This window comes from Gavia stellata, chromosome 5 (assembly GCF_030936135.1).
Source record: "Gavia stellata isolate bGavSte3 chromosome 5, bGavSte3.hap2, whole genome shotgun sequence".
Taxonomy (NCBI): domain Eukaryota; kingdom Metazoa; phylum Chordata; class Aves; order Gaviiformes; family Gaviidae; genus Gavia; species Gavia stellata.
In genome coordinates, this window is record NC_082598.1 from 61,210,431 (window position 1) to 61,231,110 (window position 20,680).

The 20,680-nt window shown below is 44.0% G+C and overlaps 1 long non-coding RNA gene across 1 annotated transcript; it reads right to left on the reverse strand.

The window, feature by feature from the left end:
• Nucleotides 1-12: 12 nt before the first annotated feature.
• LOC132317115 (uncharacterized) lies at nucleotides 13-19,242 on the reverse strand. The gene is made up of 6 exons (XR_009484009.1): nucleotides 19,008-19,242; nucleotides 10,663-10,838; nucleotides 8,111-8,319; nucleotides 2,873-2,931; nucleotides 2,136-2,232; nucleotides 13-147 (listed from the first exon to the last, which is right to left on the reverse strand). It is a non-coding gene; the product is annotated as an uncharacterized LOC132317115 (long non-coding RNA).
• Nucleotides 19,243-20,680: the final 1,438 nt, after the last annotated feature.

Here is a 20,680-nt window from a genome sequence, read left to right on the forward strand (position 1 = left end):
ACCCTTGCAGGTGTTGTTTGGGCCTGAGCAGATGCTGCAGCTCCAGCCATAGCTCAGGCATGACCAGCTCCGCAGGCACAGCCTTGTGTTACCACATAGACACTCTTCAGTGCGGCAGAGCTGCTCGAAAGGCACCAAATCACTCATCTGTAAAGAAGACAAAAACTACCCAATTTTTCCATCTCTTTCTATGAAACTTCCCTTGAGTGGTATTTTGGCATCTGAAAGTTAGCTGAAAGCCAAATTCCTTCCCCTTTGCTGAGAGAAGAGGGGAGAGCTTCATAACAACGGTCGCTTTTTCCTTTCCTAGAAATCACAAAAACCTTCTAAAAAGTACGCACAGCTTTGCCTCAGACTGACAAAAATCCCACTCTACAGGACAAGTAAACATGAAAATTTTGTTCTGCCTTTTGAAAAACAAACAAATGAAAAAACCCACAGAAAACCCTCCAAACCCAGGAGACAAAACTAGATCCACAAATGTCAGTGCTATTGTAGTGAAACGCACGTGCACGGACAAGGTCGCACTGCCATGCAAAGCAGTTTTGGAAACTAAACCTTCAATTTTCAGTTGAGTGATGCCCTGCCTCAAGTCAGTGATGAATTCCACCGTTCAGCCAGACAGTTATTTCATGAGGGTTGCGTTCAGCTGGCGGGACTTTCCTTCCACTGCCCATGTGGCTCTGCTCTGGCTCCTAGTCCTCACCTACTCACTCATATAAGGGATGCAAAGTGGATGTCACTTGCTGCCATGCTGATGGCTTTTGCTCAGCTCCACCGAGCCAGGCATGCTCTGTTTAATGATATCCACTAACTTTTTGTTATTTGACACAAAAGCCTAGCTTTTAGTCCGGTTTTCTTTAGGTCCCCTCAGGTGCCCACTGCCTTTTCCAAATGCAGACCCAATTCCTTTAAGGAACACCCTTTTTTTCCCCCTCCTCTCATTTCTCAATCACACTGAAACTAAGGTTGTCTCTAAGCTTCTCGCTGCTTTCAAACACAGTTTCACACTTTCTGTCTCAATTCTGTTACATGCTTGTCAATCCCATTTGCTCCTCAGTGTGGATAAGACCAGACTGGCTCTGCTTAGAAACAACAGGCTTTTCTGGGAGTTATAGTATTTCCCGAATATTGTTCAGATTTCCTGTAGAGTGAACTGACAGCAGAAGGCACACAGCTTTTTTTAAATCATCTTTTTTTTTTCCCCTTTCTCATTTGCCCCAGATTAAAACTCAAAGGGATTTGGAATAGATGCTCCCAACTCACCACAGTCCCTCATACATTAATACCTCAGGTCATCACTATCAGGAGCTTGAAATGCTCCATGTTACATGGTACAAGTTTAACTTCCATTTTTCTTCTCCTTAATTTCTGAATATATTAACTCTGTTTCTCCCTGTAAATCTAAAATCTCTCAGTTGCAGAGCCTGAAACATCCTTCTGGGAACAGAACTCCCAAAGTTTCCTGAGAGAAACCAGGTTCTTTGAGAGTGGGATCCATCAAGCCAATCGTTAGTAAAGGAGTCTGTAGGGCATTTGGTTCCTCCAGCTTTATAAGAGCACGGGTGCAATACAGGACTGGATGATATCGTTAGCATCCCTTTTAGTGAGGAAAATTTATTACTTCAGTACCTTAACAGGCTCCAAGTCACACCTAGAGATAAATCTCTGAAGAACCCCAAAGTCCAGAAAAACATCCCCAAAATCAAATTTACACCAGGTGTGTATGCGAGAAAAGATGCGCATGCAAGCGTGCATGTATGCGTAGTACACATGAGAATGGCCGTGTATGACATGACTGTCATGCCTGCGTGCAGGAGCGAAGGAGCAGGCCAGTAAGTGAATGTAGCTGTTCTTTTGGCCAAGCAAGATGTACTGAAGGGGGCGAGAAAAAACACCTAGGAACTGATTTCTCCATACCTTTCCTATGTCAAAGCACTCAGAAATGGTGCCAGCATCACGCTGTGCTAACGTGCTTGTTCTGCAGGATGCCGGGGAGGCAGAGGGCTTTGACACAACCAGGCAGAAGTGTTAATGTACTAACTCAGGAGAAAGGTGTCTTAAACTTTAAGGATTCTTTAGTCTACTGGAGGTGAGGTGCAGATGTCGTAATGACTTACACATCATTAGGTTACCTGACAGCTCCTTATTGCCAATAGCGGAGAGAAGGCTGAAGAGGTGAACCCCACAGGGAGCAATGGAGAAGCAAACGCTGGGACTTCTCACTCCTACCTGCAGGAAAGATGAGAAAGAAAAGACCGCGGTGAATGAAACACCACGGGTTAGCACACGGAATTAGAAGCCACGCAGGCTAGCTCACTCCACAGTAGGGCTCTAGCCTCGGGGACACATCTGGAGCAGCAAGAGGCAATGTCCCTGAACAGAATGAGGCCAAGGTAGAGGGAGGCATGAAAAGGCTGGTACCTGGCCAGCGGAAGGGGAAGACCAAGTTGGGACAGGGCACCGCCTCTGTGGGATAAGCTATTGAGGAAAATGCAGTACTTGAAGCTTTTTATCCTGGAGCTTTACTCTGCCTGCTCTTGGCTCTGGGTCACGGTAACAGTTAAATGAGCCTAAACTCACGTACTGTACTGGTGACAGATCGAGGCAGCTCCGGGCAGGAAGGGGGCCCTGGGCTGACCACATGGAGAGAGTAAGAGTCTGATGGCAACAGAGGACTTGGCTATTCTCAAGATGAAGCGTGGCCAAGGATGATGCTGCAACAATTTCTCCAAGCAGTAGGATGTCAAAAAAAGTGGTTTTATGCAGCTGAAACTGTTTGGGTCAAACAGGACAGGTAGTTATGGCCAAAAAACAGTATGGAGAGGAGGAGAGACAAGGTATGAATTCCACTTGTGAAATACTGTCTTACCCTTTTTTTTAGATAAAGTTGTTCAGCTTCTCATTTTGGAGCAAAATTTCTTTTAAAAACTGAAATAATTAAAAAGGAAAAGCATTAAAAAAATAGAACATGTTTAGGACAATACAAAATTACTTTTTTCTTCTTTTTTTTTCCCCTCTCCATTCTCCTAAAAGAACAAAACAAACTGTCTGGGACAACCATTTTGACTGCTGAACTAAAAATCCATTTTCCCAACAACTCTTCACCGGCTGTCAGTCCATTAACACTTCCCAGGGCCAGGTGTTACAAGAGCGAACATAACCTGGCTAGTGTTGAGTTAGAGGGACCAGAGCGATGGTCTTAGACAATGCTAGCTCTCATTTGTCTTTCCACTAAGCGTAGTTAACTAGAGTCTGGCCATGTAAACAGCTTTTAAAACAAGGGTTTCTTCAGTTTCTCTGCTTGTAATACTTTTTTACACTGCCGGCTAGCAGAAATGAAGAAAGTCACGTCTCTTCCCAGAACGCAGCCTTTTTCAATTCCAGGTTGAGCATTTTCAGGGAGAATTCCAGAGGCACGGAGAAATGCCCTGAAATACCCCCAGGGGACATCCTTTGGGGAATATCTGGGTGCTGCCTCATATTTTAGAGATAATCAATATTTTACCCAAGCATGAAAGGAAGAGCTGTTTACTGATTTCTTGCTTGCTGCAAATTACTCACCCCCATTATTCCCGAGTGCTGTGCGTTCAGGCATTGCAGGAGCTCTTGTGACTGGCTTCGAACTCAACGCCTGGACAATACTTAGCAGAAGGTGAAAACGGCCCTCTGGCTCTACCTCACATTTACGTCACTGAAGCATAAGTACCTTTCTAATGGTTTAGTGCCTGGACACCACTGCCCAGCTGTCTTAAATCTCCGGTATGTTGAATGTTTAGCTACAAATTGTGATAGTGCAGTCTACGCAGTGTGTGAAGTCTGCCTTCCCAACTTCAGACGATTTTCCTATGGGACCTTGTGCAAATCACTCAATTTCTCCATAGTTTAGTTTCCTACATGTAGAACAGAGCTAACGTTTACTTTGGTCCCCCTCTGTTTTGTCTTATCATTAGCAGATGCTTCAGGGCAAGGACTGTCCTTACTATATATCTTTATGCCTCACCTCATGTAGAACTCAATTCTAAACATGAGCACCTGGGTCTAAATAAAAGATAAATACAACACAGCACACAAAGAACAGCTGAATGCAAATAAAGATTAAAGACTATTGATGTAAGGGGGCATGCAGCGTGCAAGGTAGATGATGCAAAGGTAAAACTGAGTTTCTTTTATTTTCTCCTCCACTCCCAAATAGAGTTTAATTCCTCTCAGACAGAAGCATTTATGCAACACTTTTTTTAGAGGGTACATTTCTCCTGAATGCTGTGTCCCACACATCAGTCTTTCTTCAAGGTCAGGATTTTGTTTGATGTCTTTGTCTTGAGCAAACAAAGGTAAATGGGAAAGAGAAAACACACACTAAACTAGAAACTGCTGAGCTTTCTGTATAAACGTTTCCATTTGTTCCCTGAGTTGCTATGTATTCCCTCTATTTAATCTTTTATAACTATATAAACAAATGGATGAATCCAAATCCTTCACATTTCTAAATGAAAAAGAGAAAGCCAAAATAGGGTAGACACCATAGTGTCCAGTTCGTACCAGTTTTGGGAGACTGAATCTTACATGAAGCCTGTAAATTATGAAACGAGTAAATGAAATGTCATTACAGAATAATTTTTTCCTGGTGAGAGTCACAGTTTTAAGATCTCCAGTTCCTTTCTACTAAGTGCTGTATCAATACAGCGTGGTAAACAATCGGTCCTGTTGGACTAGGACTGATAAATGTCGATGAAAATGAAAAATTAATGGTTTACATGATGGGAACCAAGGCTGTGAGACTATCTAATCCACCCAAGGCTAGAGGACTAGCTTGTGCCAGAGCTAGGAGTTGAACTCAGCTCTTCAATGTCTTAACATAGGTATTTGGCCCTTCTTCCTGAAGCAGACAGTGTATTTTGTAACCCTGAACTTCACGACCACTGGAAAAATGGGGTGAGGGGAAATCCAGCAAATGCCAAGCTGAAAAAGTATGGGCTTCTAGTGAATTCTTGAACACAGACTATTCTTTCTGATACCAACAGAAAAAAAAATAATCTAATGAGCATGGGAAAAGGTAAAGGGATTCTGAGCAAGGTGTAATTACAGCATCTCGCATAAAAGTCAAGGAGGAAAGGCACCACTGGCAGAGAAAAGGGGATGTGCTGCTTCTTTGCTCAAAGGAAGACCAGAGAAGTTGGTGGGTTAGCCCTTTTGCTGTACGACTTTTTCCCTCCCGCTAACAGGAACACCCAGGTCACCTTGCAATCGCTGACTGCTGCCCCGTGAAGGCAACGCTCCCCTCTTGGCCCTTTCCAGCTGCCCAGCAGTGGCTGGCAGCCCTACAGCAATGCCCTGGCGTTACCTGCTCTCCCTGAGGGATAAGAGCTTACTTGATATAGCATCTCACTAGGCAGCAAATTAAAAGCGACCTGAACAATGGCCTATAATAGCAGGGAAACGACATTTGCGGCCCTTTTTCCTGCATATATAAAGAAGATATTCCAAAGAACAGGGGCTGGTGTAACGCAGCACAGCTCCACTAAAATCAGTGAAATGAAGCCAAATGGGATGGACTGAGGATCTGGCCCATTTCCAGTGAATTTTTTTTTTCTTTGTTCATTTGCTTGTAAAACAACTGCAACAAAAGTAAAATATAACCTGAATACAGGTCAGCTGCTAAGCTAATACAGGCTTCCCATAAATGGCTTTACAGGCATAATCCACGTACAGCAGATCTCAGCATTGCCATGGAAACAATTACATTCAAAGAACAAAACACAATTGATATCAAGCCGTTCGGAAGGCATTTAAAACTTGTTATGCACTTAAAGTACAAGGAAATTAGTTTGCTAATTAACACACTGTTCCCAGCCATTGTGATTTCCTTCTTTAATGGAGAGAGTGGTATTTGCTGCTTTGCTTTCCCTCCTAACGCTCCCTCCAACAAACACACTTAGCTTAAATACAATATTTCAGCATTTGTTTCAAGCCACATAATAAAAGCTCAAACTGCAACTAGTCTTTATCCTTTCTTTTTCAGCCAATGCCTCCAATAGATCCTTTTTAATCTCCCCTAATGTCTCTAATGTAATGAATCCCATATATAATGACATTATAATGGTTAGAAAGTGCTTAGGCAAGCCTTCCAAAAAGAAATAGACTTCAGACTCTTTAAACAAAAAGCCAAAACAACAATAACAAACCCCTCTCCAATAAAAACACCCTTTAATTAACTGCAGTGCTCAGGGCACTGCTTAATTATGAATTATGATTTCTTATATCTCAGCCCTAGTTTTGTATGAGGTCAGTCACAATTTTCCCCAAGTTTGCAGCAGAAGAGCAGTCTAATGACCCCAAGTGATACCTAGCGCTTGGAAATGCAATGCTGGTTGCATGTTAATGGAAAAAATTCTCTTCTTTATGATGATTTGAACATAAGCCTCCAGAAGCGACAAGATACTAGGAGAGATTAACCATGCGGATGGCACTCTCTCCGGGTGTTTTACACTTGCAAAATTCCTGCACAGCCAGTGAAAATATTTCAGGTGGTGTAAATTTGGTAACATCTGTAGCTCTCAAGGTCTTGATTCATTCCACTGTCCTGCAGGCATTTAATCAGGATGCCTAGAAGGCACGTGCAGATGTCTTGACTGTCTTCTCTAGCCGCTGGACAGAGATGAAACTTCAGAGAACAATTCAGATCTCAGCTGGGCTCATTTGCTCTCTGGAGGTTCTTCTGTCTCTATTACCTACAGAAAGACTGCCACACGATTAACTCCTGTGATATGGGGGGTAAATCCAACCCCACAGACTACATTAATGCAATAAATAGTATGGTCTCCCCTTTATTTTGTGAGAAACTGAGGCACAGAGAGATGCTGTGACCTGACTCTCGTCATTAAGCAAAGCAAAAAAGAAGGACGTGTTTCCAAATCTCTCATCCCAATGCCTTCTGCAGGAATATAAGACTGCTGTCACTCATTCACATCCAAATACTGATTTTGGCACCAGCTGAAATGAAACCAAGTCCCAAACTACTTTTATTCCTGCTTTTGCAGGCTACCACGTGCCGTCCTAGGCAGAACCGTCTGCAGCAGCTTTTTTATCTCTGTGCAAAGCAACTGCTCAGCAACTGCACGTTTCCTTCCTTTCTTTCTCATCTCAGAGCTTCTGTCTGAGTGGACATAAATCACTTCCAAGCTCCTCTCATTCATTCAGTGGTGAGCTGGAGACAGCTGCATTAGCAGCACTGCCAATAAACAGCACCGTTAGGGAGAAGAGCACCCTTCAATCCTAAATACTGTAGACAGCCTGTAAGAATAACACACCTTCTAGCTACAATTGTGTCCCGGTCCCCATCTTCAGGGAAAGAAAACACAGCCCAGTGTTGCCATGCATAGCTAAATACACCGCTTCCAGCTGTGCTACTGGCCCCCAAATGTGGCTGGAGTCGAATAAAACCCTGAGGGGTTCCCAAAAGTCTGTTTTGCATGAAGGAAACCAAAGCACACGTTCGAAGTTAAACCTATGCCTGAGAGTGAGACTTTGCTGGACTGAGATTTTTGGTGCTTAGAGCACTAAAGCAGTCTTTTGGCAATTCCCAAACCAATTGGGGCTAGTGGTTTCCAGAAAATAAGCCAAACTAAAAACCAAAGCAACAACCAACACAAAAAAAAAAAAAAAAAAAAAAGACCACCAAACACTTGCTGTGCTTTGCTGTACCACAAGGCCATAATCACCGAGGCAGTTTTCAGGGTTATACTAAAGACAGAAAAGGAAATCAAGTGCCTGACCTGCACAAAATCCCCTTCTGAGAAGAACTGTTTGCAGAATCAGGACTCAAGGCAGAAGAAATTCAGCTGTTCAGTCTTAAAATTGTGAACATTTGACTAGTAAATGGAGGTACAAGCAATCCTGCTATGGCTAATCGTAAGATTAAAGGTTGGAAGCTCAGCACTGTGTACATGATTCTGCCTTGATGAGCCAGAAAAAGGTGTATAGGAAACAGTTTCACAGCTTTTCTCCTTTTACCCTGGCCAGACTGCAGAAAAAGACAAGGATGATCTCCACATATAATTTTCACAGAACATAGGAAAACATATAAACCCCCTAATAAAACCCTCATTACCTGATGAATTTTGAACCTTCCCATGTTACAGAAAATGAAGCTGTCCTCACAAAGGGACTTGCTGGCCATAGGTGGTTAATGACCATAGCCTGGCTGACAGTTCTTGCCTATGCCTCAGCCATGCTGGGTGGTGCCCAAGTTACCCCAAGATCCCAAAAGCATCATCTCCCACAGGGGACATTAACCGTAGCTTTCCATCTGTCATGTCCCTAAAAAAAAAAAAAAAAAAAAAGAAAAGAAAAGAAAAGAAGGGGAAAATAAAGAAGAGCCCCAAACAAACCACACACACCCCCAAACTAGCACAATAACTGTATTTCCTGCCATATTGCCTCTGATCCTGCTGAGATCTTCTTTGAAAGACAAAATTTTGAACTAATCATAAGGTATTAACTATGATCCTATAACTCTCACCCAACATCAAAAATCCTTGAAGTAGACTAGGGTATATTTAGAATACACTGTTTCTCTCTTTGGGAGCCAAATGCTTGTCAGAGGTAACTTAATCACCAATTACCCATAAACTTGGTGTCAAGCGTTGCCACTCAATTGAATTTGCTTCCTGACAAAGAATGCCTTCCTGGGGATATCAATATGCAACATAAGAAACAGTTTGTGAAACCAGAGGGGAAAAAAATAGACAGAATGAGAGTACATTAAAGTGTTTAACCTGCTTTTGATGTATAGACATTGTAACTGCACAAGGAAGGCACAAACCCCAAACGAGGAAGCAGACCAAAAAGAGAAAACCACTAATACAGGAAAAGGAGGGATGCACTTAATGCCTCAGCGGCTTGACCTTTATAGCAGAATAACCACGAAGAACAGTATCTAGCCTAAAGGAAGAAATAACATGAGCTCTAAGCACAACCCAATACTCTGACCAGAAGCCTGATGGCTCTTACATGCTAGAAGGCAGAAAAGGCCATTACAGGTTATCCAAAAAGTCACCGAAATGTTTGCATTTGACCTTGCCCTAGGGCTTACTTGCAGCTACAGAGCCTGAATATTTATTTCTGTGTGTTCTGTAGCCTTGGAAAAAAAAAAAAATCCTTGCTTCCATCAGTTTTATAATTGTCTGTAGCATTTCCTAGAAAGGCCGTATTACGGCCTGCTCGCTCCGCACATCACCGCACATGGAGGTTGCACGGACAGCCCCAGACACTGTTTCACACACAAAGAGGATGACACGTTTCTTCATGGAGACAACATTGCAGGCTTGCCTTGTATTACACACTGTGGATGATGGGCGAGTTTCTATTGAAACGGGTGACTGTTCCTTCCTTGAAATATACCGCTCGGGGACAAAAAGGGCAGGCTGGCCAAAAATAGCCGGCTGGCCAAAAATAGCCTTATCCAGTTGGGAGAAGGCCAACCAGAAAGCACCTGTTGGACGTGAAGTAGAAACATGGTCACTGAACATTGGGAAATGAAGGTGATGATTAGCAGAGCAAGGGCTGAGTGCAAATGACAGCTCAGAGGGAAGTGGAGCCATCCAAACCGAGCAGCCCAGCCGGGGAATTTGTGACGACTCTGTGGACCTCAGTAATACATTTGTATCCTAGGACAAAGGCAGGGAAGGGATTCAGGAGCACAGGTTTCTAATGATTTTTTCTCTCCCAAGTCTAGTGACTTATATCAGGGTCAGCTCCAACTAGTGTTTCATGCAAGTCTGTAAGGTTTGTTCCTGTGTGAAGAGTAAATTAATGCCAACACGTTAAGCCTGTAGCAGCTCTTATTAAAAAGCTTCAAGGAAGCAGTCCTAGATTTCAAGGACAGAGAGATCATCAGTAGCACCAAGATTAGCTCAGTCAGTTCAACTACCCCTTTCCAGTTGCAATATGATGCAAAACACGCACGACTGGTGCTTCTTACCAGTGTAAGGAAGAAGAATTTTCTGTTCTACCACATTTGGTATGACAACACCAGCTTGTCATCAAGTCAATGGGAACAGGAGAGCTGAGCCCCACCATCTCGCAGCAGTCACGAAGCCTGGCCACAAGACCAGGGTGGGCCTGCTGTGTGAGAGGGGCATGTGGCTACACCCAGGGTATGGAGTGGAGAAGCTAGAAAGAAGTTGAAGCACAATACTAAAACCATGTAACCTGCCACTAGCGTGTTTGGGAATAGGACTCGCTTTGACGGGTGGTGAGTATTCTGCTCCCTTTTCAGCAACTTAGAGGAGTAGAACTTTTCAATAAAAAGTAAATCCAGTTGATGGATGGGAAAGGTGCCTTTTACTCACTTCCAAGAAGTGAAGAGATTGAGTTGGCACCCAGGAGAGAGCATGTTCAGATCTTTGCAGCCTTCCTGAGCTCTTTTGGGTCCGTTCACCCAATGCCTAGTTTTCAGTGGTGTAACTGGACATGCAGGGGAGTTTCCAAAATGATCTAGGTTCTTGCATCTAAAAATCAGACGCTGAGCCTCAGACATCTGCCTAGGCTCCCTCTAAAGTCAATGGAGAAACAAGACAGGGGCATCCCACATCCTCAGGTTGTTGCTACACTTGTATTATGATGGAACAGCACAATTTTCAAGGCACCAAATTGACTTACAAGCCTCAGTGTCAGGGGAAGGCATAACATCCCGTATCTTACAAGGTGCTTTAGAAAACAGCTCTCAAGCAACAATTTTTGTCCTAGCTGGAGTCTGGCCAGCTTGATGTCATCCGTATGGCAGCAAGTCCAAGGGCAGAGTGACCTCTCACAGCTAGCTGGTGAATGAATTTGCTCTGCAGAGAGAAAAATAGCATTTATTTCCTGAGGTATCTTGGGCTTTCATTGCATTCCCATAACCCCAGCATTCATACAATCCTAGGGCTTCGCACAAAAATGAGAACAGTGGATTAAACACAGGTCTGTCACCTGAATGTTTTGCTTGTCACCTATTACTGCTTTTTCTTGTATTGAAGAAAGAATGTATCTTTACAACAAAACATCTGGAATAAGTAGAAAAGCCTCACGCTAATATTTTTTATTAACAGCTTCAAGATGTAATAGGCGTAAGATTTCTTCAGCATTAAAGATGCTGAATACTTCATCTAAGAGCAGGCTGAATGGCAGGAAATGCATGATGAGATACAAAGTCCCAGGCTATTTAAAGTTAGAGGGTATCATATTATCACAATTATCAAGCTGGAGATGACAGGATGGGAATGGACAGCCTAGCTTAACTGGACACCATCTGTTACCCCTCACGTTCTGCGAGTAAAAAGGCAACCTGAACTGTCAGGGTACTGCTAAACTAATGCACATCTGGCTCTTGAATAGCCAGAGACGGTATTTGAAAATAACTATTTGGAACACTACCAGCTATTGATCGCTCCTTTCCAGAAAGCAGTTTGGTATCTGAAGGCACACACCTGCTGAATAAATATTTCAACTTGCTTAAATGCAATTACAGTCCCTTTACTCGGTGGAAAGGCACTTTCCTGGTCCTGCGTACCAAGTACATTAAAGTCTTCTATGCGCAAGATTTCAACAGCATGCGCTCAGCAACGGTGTCCCCCTCCTCCTCATTATTTCCCTCTCAGCGAACAAGTATCACCATTTCATTGCAAGACTCACAATATTTATTCTCTGAATCCTTAATTTTCATGGTTATCAGATAATTTTAGTTTTCTTTTTTAATCTTTTTTGTAACTAAATAGAGACCTGCAATTAAAAACTGAAACACACAAAGCAAGCCACTGCTGAAGGACTAGAAGCTGTCAAATATACAAAACCAAAGAAGAAAACTTAGGATTTAGGTCTCACTCCTACTACTTGAGAGGCTGCGTTTGGCAATATAAATTGCCCTTTCCTTCTCCCAGTAATTATTGTTCTTCTATCAGAAACAGAATAGAATAAAACATCATGACAGCCCCTCTGTATTGCTAGGAACATTAATTTGAGATCAGGCCTTGGTTTAGGGCCATCCTTGGTTGGACCTCCTCACTGAGATTTTGTTTACTTGAATGTTCCTGAAACTCCTGCACTGATTTCTGTTTCTTCTTCCATATGATGCAATTTGACCATCAACACAGACCACTAATATTTAAAGATCTTTCTCCCTCACCTCCTCATTTATTGCTTGTTGTGTGAAATAATACATTATTTGCTCCGTAAAGTCATGAATCCTTCACACTCCCGTAACAATAAGACAAGAGCTTCAGTAATCCTTCTGTCTGTTTCCTAAATTTCATGGTACCAGAATCCATCTTTTATTCCTCTTCACATTAATCGTCCAGCTGATGACCGAACACATGCTGTAGACCAACCAACAGTTGTGTGTCACCATCACCTCTCTGCAAGCTGCCTGATGCTTGGATCAGCCCTCAACGTTAGCTCACAAATAACTTCTGATAAAAGAAAATTAAAATCTACTGCCACGTTTAGCCATAGAAGTGATACGAACAGCTCTCCAGTGCCCTTAGTTTCACCACGACAAACTTCACCGATCAAAGCAGTGCCAGGATACCTTCGTTCAACACTATCTACTCCAAACTATTCAAATTATTACAAGACTTGGACAATCTTTATAGATGTCTCTCTCAAAATCCCTGCCTCTGGTTCAACAAGCCTTGTAAAGAGTAGTCTGTCCCTGTGTCTGTTCTGTGTCTTGGGGTGGGCTCTGGTGGGATCAGCTCTGTGTGGGCACAGTAAGCGCACTTGGCCCACGTCGCACACAAGTCCCCTCCCAAAGCAGCCCTTGCTAGTGCTGTAGGATAAAGAGCCCAGTGGCTGCTACACAAGGAAACGCAAACATTTTAACAGTGCTTTTATTTAATTGGCTCAGAATAGCATAAACAGTCTGTAGGAACATATTTCAGGGTAAAGTTAGCAAAGCCTTTAGGCAAGCTATAGCCAACAAGGGAGGAGCACAGCTGAGTATCTTTGAATGGAGGGGGATACAGCACTAGGCTAGGGCATCAAATGCCCATTTTGCATTTCAGCCGTGTCCTCTACAAGACAGGGCGCGGGGAATGTTTGCCCCCTGCTCACCTATGCTGCTTGGGGCTGCTGAGCAGACTCTGCTTTCGTGCATATCTGCTCTGTTCCCACATCAACTGGAGTTGTTTGGGGACTCAGAGGAAGAGGGGGCAACACCTCAACACGGGCAAGGGCAATTATCACACCCACGGGAATATAATGGAATATAATCCATTTCTCCTCCAATACTTGGGGAAAAAGGGGTCAGGAACAACAAAGAAGAGAAGATACCATCCCCATTAATGCACACCTCAAAGATACCTGTAAAGCTGCCCCTGCATCTACAGGGGATAAACTAGACCTGCAATCTCTTCCAAGCAGTAGCAAGTCCCTGGGGAGCTCTTTCTTTTGTACTGTAAGTAGATATCAGTGGCAGGGGGGACCACTCTTTCATGCCTAAATGTTTTTGTAGTATTATTTTGCAATAGTGTTGCCAGGGTTGCATTATTATTGTTCCTGAATTCTTCCTTTCCTCTCCTGGAATATTCCTCCGGGCAAGCTGTGGCTTACTATGGGCTTTTACAGAAGACAGTCAAAGGCAGAGGAGATAAAAATCCAGTTAACCTAACAGGCAGTAAAGTGTAGCATTGAAAAACAAGCCTTAAGGAATGCAATAGTTAAGCCAGCAGAAAACAATACTGTTTTCTGTAGCAATTTAGGACCTTCATAAAAGAAAAGGAAGTCTAATAGTGTGAAGCAATGGAGAAGGGTGTAAAAGCAAGACATCTCTAAGCCCTGCAAATGGTCTCATCCAGCGGCAGACTGGACTTCGTGTTTGTAGGCAGGGTCAGTGTATGCGTACAGCCCCCCAGGGAAGCCAAAACCCAACTTCACCCAACAGGCACATACCAACTAGGCAAGTGCCCGGTATCTGACACTGTTTGTTACAATGGGATGAACAGTGCCCATCATCTTCCCGGCCCCACTTCTGCTCCACAGGTCCAAGCAGAGAAGGGGGAGAGACACGGCTCCACTCAGTTCCTAATCAAATTGTACCTGGGAGGGAACCGGCTATGCAGCCAATACACCAGCTGAGGAACAGAGACCAGAAATTGGAGCTTGCTGTCCATCAAGCTGTGAGCCCGTGACATCTGCCATGTCACAGCTAATTACAGTTGCATCCAAATCTGGCTTCAACCTACCCACTTGAGCAGAAAGCAAGCAGGTTAGTTCATCAGTGAGAGCATTTTGTAAAGCCTCCAGCTTTATTTGTGCAAGGCTTCATGGTGCAAACGGGGATGGTGCGGACATACTGAGACACTTTGAAAGGACAGTATGGGCAGGCATAGCAGGGACATGGGCTTCACAAGCCCACCCAGACACCCTTTATAGTAGATGAAGCCCATACTACTAGTTAAAAGCTAACTTGGACATAAATATATACGACCTGCAATCCAACCCCTGTACTGCAATGTAAACCAAAGAGCAGAAAATTCCCATTTAGCTTCTGGTCTGTCACTGACAAGTTGAGTGACCTTGAAAAAGTCACACCGCTTTCCCACCCCTCTGTTTAAACTGTAGAGCAAGGATGGGAGAGGGAGTCTGCTATAACGGGACCTTGATCTTGACTGGGATTTCTGATGGCTTGATAGTCCCAATAATAAACATTTCAGAGACAGAATTACCTAGAGTCATCCTCAGGCACTTTTTGCATTGCATATGTATATATTCTAATTTAGGCACCTACACATTAACTGTAGGTGAAGGTATCAGCTTGAGCTTTTCTTATCCAAAGTCCAAAGAAACTGCACATCCTAAAAGCCACCTCATAGGATGAAAGAAGCTGAAATACAGAAGCTGGTAGAATGCCTTTAGCTATAAATCTGCATGGTAAAAACTGGTCTCTCTTTCCTCCAGTCCATTCAAATTGGCTTTTATCTACATACTGAGAAACCCTACTCCATACACAGTCTGAGGTAAAACATCGATGATAAGCATTTGGAGCCTCCAGGACCATCGATAACTGAAATAATTGGCATATTACCACCAGAGACTCAGAAAAGTCACCTTCCAACTACAATGGGTTGCTTCTGACAAAAGTCAACCGAGGAGCATAACGTCGTTGTTGTTCATTAGGTTTCCATTAACGACAAAATTTCCGATCTCAATATTGAATACACCTCAGAGATCACGGTGCATAATTTAATGTGCAAGCAGATAATTTGCTGATCAAGGTACATGTTTCACATTAAGGCAAACTGTTGCACATTTTGCTGATTAACTGAATCACACGCACACATATACACACACACACACAAAAACTACGCTGCTCTCTTCTGTCAGTGAAGCATTGTCCTCTCTGGAGCTATTTCTTCATGGTAGACAGCTAAGCCCTCTACATCTCAGCTCTTTTACATGCAGCATAAATGCTGTACCATCCATGCTTGAACTGTTTTCTATCCTGATGCACTGGTTTCTTGCACATGCATCATTTCAGGACACCCTTGACAATAGTGAAGTAGCCCACGTGTTTGAGGCTGCTGTGCCTGTGCATATTACCTCTCTTTTGGCTGTTTATGTGTCTGCAATTGAATCCACTGGCATCCTAGGCATGGAGAGCAGCTCTCTGGGCAGCAACCATGTTTTGGGGGTTTCTACATTTTCATAGCCAAGCATGAAGGCACCAGGGTGAACGATAGATACAAATTGCTTTAAAGCTGATATGTTCAAGGCTTACAGGGACATGACTGCAAAGTTCATTACGACAGAATTCCAGGTTAAATCCAGAGATGGATAAAGTGGCGCAATATTTTTATTTTTTTTTTCATTCAGCAATTCAAAAGTCTCCCTTTTCTCCAGGGAGCAGCAAGACCCAGGTGCCAAACCTCACAATGATTCAGAAAAACAGAAGGGTCATTTTTCACCTTCCTGCTCTGTTAATTCACATGCGGTTTTTTTTTAGGGTGAGTTTAAATCATCTCGGACAAAGGAAAGAGCTTAGTCAATGGGCAAGTGCTCCTAACCACTCAGCAAAACACAGGGGAAGGAAGCAGGCTGGGGCAGCTACTCATGGGTTATAGCCCAGTGGCATTTCAATAGATTTCACTACTATTATTTGGGCTATATACCTTACAGCGTCTGCTGATCTGTGCTATAAACATCCAAACCAATTTTATTTACACTGTAAAAATTGGGCAGAATATCAGCAAACTCTCTGGAAACCCAAATAAAAGGCTAGATTATTCCTGGAGATAGCATCACTCCCACTAAAAACCAGGACCAGACCCCACAGGGTTTATGCTGAAACCATTCTGCAACATTTTACCCGAACACTGCCCATTATCATGCAGCTAAACCCCTGTGAACCACTTAGAAAACGTACCCCCAAGCCTGAATTTGTCAGGATTTCTCAAGACCTCTATATGCCTGAGATCCCAGAAGGTACCAGCAACTTGAAGAGGTTTTTATATTTCCTCTCTGTCTCCGAGCTCAGTCAAATTAATAGGAATATATTGGCTCAGCCAATCACACTGGAGAAAATTGAGCTGGCTATTAATGATCTCAAACAGCAAACGGCCCCTGGGCTGGAAGAGCTCCCAGTGGAGTGCCACTCCAAGTTTTAGCAAAAGCCAAAATTTTTCTAATGGTTTCACAAACTTCTTTTGACCCTTTCACTGCCAATTCCCCCCCCCCAAACTTTCCCTGCGGGCAGCAATATTCCTCAGCGGGTGCTGTTCACCTGTGTGCAAAGCGACTCTTGTCTCCTGGGTCTGCTTTAAGCAGTGTCCCTCCCTCTGGCTAATTGATGCCAAAGCCGACTCCAGATTTGAAGTCAAAAAGCGAAGGACAGCAATGGGGCCAGATTTGCAGCTGAGACAAGTTGCCTTTCTTGGTTCTACACCAACTAGGAGCTTGGTCCTGGGGGTTCTTAGCCGGTGGGCTAGCTGGTTTGTGTTTGATGTGCCCCTAACCTGGGCTGCCCAGGTTTCTGTAAAAAACCAAGCATAGTTCAGCTGATCCAAACAGTAGTTGGGGAGAAAGAAAAATTGTTCCTTTTCCTTCTTTCTGTTAAGATATTTGGGAAACTCTTCTCTCCTGAGGACAGCTATAACCGAAATGTTCTTCACACATGATTTCGTGTGACTATTAATCATGACAGACCTTGTCCTTTTATTAACATACCGGTTAAACTTATTCCCTCTTCAAAGCCAAAGAAAGGCAACCTGTGGTCAGGAACTGAGAGGAGGCCCTGGCCACTCAGCAAGTATGAGAATAAACAAAGTAGGGAAAAAAAAGAAATCCAATTCTAAAACCGACAGCCAGGTTTTCAAAAGCTTACCAGCCTGGGTATTTCCCTTGGTTGCCATCTTATTTTGGTGTCAGCTCGGGCTATGAGATCTATTGTACTTTCTTTGTTTCATCTGCTGAATTTAAAATGCCGACGGTGCTGGGAAGCAGAGGCTGGCACGCCTGCTTCACCATACTAGGGCAGCATCCTACCCACCGCGTTAAAAAGTCAGGTCCTTGCATTCCCTTTCCCCACCCAAGGAATCCCAAGGACTTTGCCACGCCACGGCCTGGCTTTGACACCAGACAGAGTATGTTCCTGCTCTGCCTGGTTATTCCTGGGAGGAGCAAATCCTCCCTGGCTGAAAGTTACTCCGGCTGCTCAGGGTCAAGAGTTCCTCTGTTGCCAGCAGCGGATTAACACAAAAGTTCATTTTTCTAAAGCAAGACTACAGGCAATGCTCCTACACCAGGGGATCTCTGATACTTTGACGCTCATTTATATGTATAGGTCACACAGCCAGATGCAGTTGCAACACGAGGAAATGTGCCTGGGCCAACACATACTTTACAACCTAGAATGCAAGAGACACGGCAGCACAAAGCTACCCGCGGAGGCAATGCTTGCTGGACGACTCCAGGCACACACACAGATTTCTGTCCTGCAAAAATAGGAAGACCATAAAGTCCGTAGCATCCTAACTCTTAACTGTCGTAGCTAAGTTGCCTGCACTCAACCATTGTAACTGCAGAGCCAACAATCCTTACCTACTTTAGGAGCGGTGAAGGGGCTGCGATAAGCCCAGCCAGCCTTCAGAGCAATACATCTCCCTCCAGAGTCCTTCCTGGCTGTCTGTGATGTATCACAAAGAAGGTTTCATCCAACGCACTTCAAGAATTGATGGAGGTACCTGCATTAAGAGCTTCAGCTCCCTCTGCCATCTGCAGATTGAGAGTTACTCCAGCCAGGTAAATCCTGCGGCCAGGCGTGCCAAATTCCTTCCACCGCACAGACAGGTTATTTACAGCATCTCATGCAGAAAGCTCTGATTTTGCCCCTGATTTTATCATCTTGTGCAACTAGAAAAAACCTCTCTCGTTTATTGCTAGCAACTCTACGTCCCTTCTACTACCGTTTGCAAAAGCAATTGCCCCACTACAGGCATCAGGCTTTCAAATCCAAAGGCCAGATTCATCCAAATATTCGGGCACCTACTTCCCACTCAGCCAGCAACAAACTCTAATTCCTTCAGGAAAAGGAGGGCACTGAAATGCGGCAATATAACCACCCATCATTATGAGCCATCCCTCCCTCCAGCTGTGCCAGCTTAAGTGCGATGTTTTGCAGGTGTCTGTGTGGCAGCAGACTTCAAACTAAGCCACTCTCCAAACCTCTTAAGGTCAGAGATTTTAGGCTTCGAAACCTTAAGCACAAAAAGTGCACTTCACAACAGCTCCTGTGGGTGTTATAAGGATCAACAAATGCTTTTAAGCGCACTTAAGAGAGAAGAAGATGACAATGAAATTGAGGGGAAATGGAGAAAAAGATAATCACGCTGCAAGTTGCTGCTCTCATCTCCCAACTACTTCCAAGGCAGCAAGAACCCAGGCAGCCGGCAACAGCTGCCACCCTATTAAACTCAACAATTTACAGGTGCTCGGAGGGAGCACTTGCGTGCAATTAGCCGAGCAAATTCACTTACTTCAAGATGCAGGGCCCAGCTCTCGGCTGCTGCAGTTTGGCTGCGCTCCGTTGACTCTGTGGAGTACTGCCAAGTTACTCCAGATGAGGGTCTGGCTTGCAGAGGTTAAGGAAGCTGGAAAAGCCTTGCTCCGCAGCGTGATCTTGCAGGTGATTACAGGTGTATTGGAAGGTATAATGCGCTCGTCTCACTCTGTAACTGCTCTCTGCCTATGGCGGGTACTGGTGCAGTCCATTAGGCCGACAATAAAAAGAGAAAACAGGACTCCATCCCATGCAGGACTATTTGGTAGTATTAATTTAGCCAGCCCAGAAAACAGGGATGGGAAAGACACAGGGGAGTGGATTTGGTGCAAGTAACAAAGCTCCTACGCTTGCTCGAAAACCTGGAGCGGGCAAAAAACCTGCCTCACCGCTGAGTCAGGCTAGTGCTAGAGATGGTCTGAAGATGCATCGCAACGCGGACCTGGCCAGGTCTGAGATTGGTTGGTGCCGTGCCACTCGTGCCGGATGTCATGTGTGTGCACAGGGAGCCCTGGCCAGCAATGCCGCAGCCCAGATAAAAAAAAAAAAGAAAAAAAATAAAAATCCCAGAGTCATCAACACCATCCCTGCAGCTGGGCAGGCAACCTGCTCCCACCCTGACCTTCGCCCCAAAAGCCTCCCATCTAGCCGTCTTTGCTCCATGCCTATTATGGCCTCCCCTTGCTTCTACTAACTGACAAAAATGGTAATTAACAGCAATAATCATTGTCGAGCAAAGCCACATGTACAGTAAGGCCCCATATTATGAATTCTTTCCTTACTCGAGCTGGCGTGAAACAGGGGTATTTTGGTGAACCCAGCCCTCTGCAATCAGTGGAACTACTTGCATTTATTCCTGATGAAACTGGCCTGGTGATGTAGGAATCAGACAAAAGAAAGCCGGGGCGATTGTTTTCAGCGTGGAATAAATAAATATGAATACTTCGTGATATGATGTCTCTTCTTGTGCTGTTCTTTCTCTTCCAGTTATTCTCATTATTGCAAATTAGGGAGTTTCTCTGGCAGTTTAAAAGGTATATTCTCACGCATACAAAGGAAATAAACAAAGTATTTTGCTTCAGATCTCAGCTGCAGTCAATTTCGTCTTTGAGCCTCTTGACTTAAAAACTGTAAGACTTTGGTCTCTCTGCTTGTATCAAAGTCACACACAAATTGAAACAGCCCCTGCTCACATCCACTCAAATTCAGTAACACTGCTGCTCTGATTTCACAATGACCTGAAAATACTTCTGTATTCTCTTTGTGTTGACCTGCTTCTTTATTCCCATTCTCCAATTAAACAGCAGAAAAATTCAAAGTACTTTCTAATTGAGGGTAATCCAAAATGAAAGCTGGTTAGAAGGCTGAAATCAAAGAGCTGAATAGGATATCTTTACTTACACCGAATAGTCCTACGATAGCGTCTAGGAGAGGATGATGGCTTTCCTCCATAAAAGCCAGGGTCGTACTCGCTAGATAGGAAACCACAGAGCACAGTGCAATAAAAAGGTGATGTAGTATAATCCTCGGCTACTGCAAATTAGCTTCCTACTGTTTGGTGCACGCTCTGTGACAATGTTCCCAGTGCTCAGAAATGTCCTTCTGCTCTGAGAATGCCTCGGGTTGAGCAAGAACGGTGCCTGAGAGTAA